We start from the raw sequence: 3,230 nt of genomic DNA, 5'->3' as shown, positions 1-3,230 counted from the left end.
GCACTCTGGTTTCTCTTCATCTCGTACAAATCTTTTGCCTTTTACTAAAGATTTCCATGGAGAGGAGCATGAATGAGTTCCATACAATTTTTGTGCTACCCTGCCTTCGGGTGGGGCGCAGCTGGGCTGGTCAAAGAGAGAAAACAAAACCGCTCACAATCGCTCTTACAATGCAGTAAGTAGCACAGGCTACTTAGGGAGTAGGCTGATGTGTTTAAAAACAACCAGCACCAGGCAGGAGTCGAACCTCCAAACTCCTAATCCATAGTCAGACACATTATCCATTGCACCACTGACCCTGGTGTGACATTGCAGGACTGTAACCCAGAGAGCTTAGCACTGCAACTAGTAAAATATTACCCCCGGTCCATTCTTTTCCAAAAGTGAGAAACACCTGTTTTCTACATTTTGTCTGTTTTAAAATCATATCTCTTTAAACCAAACCAAGAGTTTGTCTTTTGCACTGATATTCTGATTCATTTCGATTTCCAAAGCATCATAAAATTGTCCCTTCCTCCAGACTCTACTTCTCTCTTGTAGTAGTACAGCAGACCTTTCCAGGTGAGCAGATCACAGAGTCCGAAATGAGCTTCCTCCATCAAGCAAAGTACCTGAACATGACTCTGTCATCATAAAAGCGCCCCTGTAATAAAGAAATTAAATCCGAAATCAAGAGGGCAGTTGCCTACTGAAGTTCAAGAAGTCATAAATTTTAACCTAGCAACACATTAAAGGCTGCATCTATACAAGTACGATTCTAGAAATGCTCACCAGATTACGTTTTAAGAAAGAACTGCGCCTCAGGTTCCGCCGAGATCTTAACTCGGATGGCAGGATTCAGAGTCTGGAGTGTGGAATGATGGCGCACGGAGGGTCCACATACTGTGGATCCCTCAGTGATCTTCCGCGTGTTCAAACCGCCAGCGTGTGACTCCCCTGTCCCCGTGACCTCATTGCTCTGCTCTCGCCTCTGTGCAGCTGTGCCCGACTCATGGTAAAGTGGAAAAAAATATGCCCTCAACGTGAGATTTACACTGGAGTGAGGATAGTTGTTACCTTCTTATCGTTGAAACGGATGTATGTGATATGGCGACTAGGTTCTTCTCCATTAGCAGGCTTAAGGTTAAAGAAAAAAACATTGCTGACTTCTTTTTTTTTTGCCAGCCGCGAGCGCTGATTAGCGAGGGTTGTATTTCATATTTTGCAAGTTGCATCCATTTTAAGAAAAACAAGTCGTTCAAGACAGGAAATGAATACTTGCATTTAATTAAGTCTAGACGTATGCGGTTGTCCATAATGACCAGTTCTGTTCGAGAACACAGAACAAAAAAAGGCACCACTGGGATTCAGACCCAGGATCTCTTGTTTACTAAACAGGCGCTTTAACCAACTAAGCCACGGCGCCCTGGGAGTGCTGTCTTTTTGCAGCCACTTGGACACAACACTCAAACACATCTGCATTCGGTGTGTGCTCCGCCTGCTCGCTGAGCAAGTTGCCACCTTTACATACAATAGCAACATCGACACCAAGAGAAAGGATGACAAATGGCTTTTATCTGGAACTTTTGATGTCCAAGGAGCTCAATGTGCTTTCTGTGTACAACAGGGCCACTGAACTCCACACTGGCCACTGAACCACAGTAGTGGCTTGCTGGCTTGACATCTCCCAAGGAAAATGTTGAAATCGCATGTGGAACAGGAAAATGACCCTCGAGTATGAGGGAAAAAAAAGAAAAAGATCAACTGGAGTGCGCCAACCCATGTCAGGACAGCCCAGTTTTGTTGACGAGGTGGCCGAGTGGTTAAGGCGATGGACTGCTAATCCATTGTGCTCTGTACACATGGGGTCGAGTCCCATCCTTGTCGCTCTCCTTGTCTGACACTTGTGCCCGTTCGGTGTTGGCCCTCCTGTTCTTTGCTCCGGTACTAGAGCCGTACATTTTCTAGCGGTGGCTGAACATGGTATAGTAGCCTAACGTCGGTATCGAGCAGTGACAGTAACAGTATTTACATGCCGGTGCTGCCAAGTGGCTCTGGGTTGATACCGCGTTTTCACTTACTTGCAACGCAAACGGAGAAAGCGATTTTTGACAGTCTCTCGAGAGACTGCACTAGGTGTTTAGGGATAGACTTTGTCAGTTCCCCCTGGGATGATGGCCTCTCAAATAGTTTGTGATTCCTCTAGACGTTTATACAGTAGAAGCCTGCTTCGTGGCTTAAATCCAAGCTAATGTAACGAGTTAGAGGTCTGATGCAGAACTGCAAATTCAATGAACGGGAACAGTACAGTACATTGCACTGTATGTGTGAGGAAAGCTGCCCCCTTCTGTCCTTGTCGACCGAACAGAGGACTGTAAAGGATACCGCCAAGAAACTTTAGGATGCTGGCTGGAATACAGCTCCAAAGAAGCCCCTTTGGGTGTTATGTCATCAAAAAGTAAGAACAGCGACTCTCCCTTTGATCAAATGCGCAACAGAGCTGTTTTCCGTGGAGCAGGTTTCAGACCCGTAGACCTGTTTTATTTGTAGGGCAGGGCGCATTCCCAAATGCAAATCTCCTGTTTTAGAAATGCTTTGGGCGGCGTGAAGTGAAAATAAGAAATGGACTCCAGATGCACATGGAAGCAATCAAGTGTTTCATCCGAGCTGTTTCAAAGACTGCTCAAGATCTTTCCTTTCACAGAGGCACAACGATTAATGATGGGGGTGCACCCTTCAATGCGCCTTACGACTCTAGGGAGTGATTGAGACGATTCGTAGCGTGTGCTAATTTCCCTCTATTCCCCGTGTTGCAGTGGTAGGATGACGTAAATTCCTGCTTCGACACGTAATGGCATTATAATCAAGTGCAAGAGCTGAGGGCTTTAGTTTTGTTTCGTTTTCCATGGCGTTTGTAAGCACGCAAATCAAAGGCAATTCCTGTGTCTAACAGGAATGTAAATGCTTTTGAAAGTGCAGTGTGGTGCAGCTTGTAAAATCCTTATCCACATTTGTGGTTTGTTGCTGTTTTTTTTGTCTGCCAAAACTGCATTTTGACATCCGGACGGGGAGACTTTATCATTTGAACGTGAAGCCAGCCTTAAACCCTCTGAGGCGTGTCTGTCTGCCGGCACGTATTTTGTCAAAGGTATTTATTTTTTTTTAACGGAGAGCGACTTTGAAAAGGTTTCCGCAGCCACGTCGCACTCCGTGTTAGATTAAAGGAGGAATGCGGCGATGGCGAACTCGCT

General features: G+C 45.6%; 1 non-coding gene across 1 annotated transcript; it reads left to right on the top strand.

The window, feature by feature from the left end:
• Positions 1 to 115, top strand: LOC148637666 (U5 spliceosomal RNA). Its single transcript, XR_015931263.1, has one exon. It is a non-coding gene; the product is annotated as a U5 spliceosomal RNA (small nuclear RNA).
• Positions 116 to 3,230: the final 3,115 nt, after the last annotated feature.

The sequence above is a fragment of the Lepisosteus platostomus genome, unplaced genomic scaffold, assembly GCF_059453375.1.
Source record: "Lepisosteus platostomus isolate fLepPlt1 unplaced genomic scaffold, fLepPlt1.hap1 Scaffold_109_H1, whole genome shotgun sequence".
Classification (NCBI taxonomy): Eukaryota; Metazoa; Chordata; class Actinopteri; order Semionotiformes; family Lepisosteidae; genus Lepisosteus; species Lepisosteus platostomus.
The sequence above is the reverse complement of the archived record's forward strand: the minus strand, read 5'-3'. Positions and strand labels throughout refer to the sequence as shown.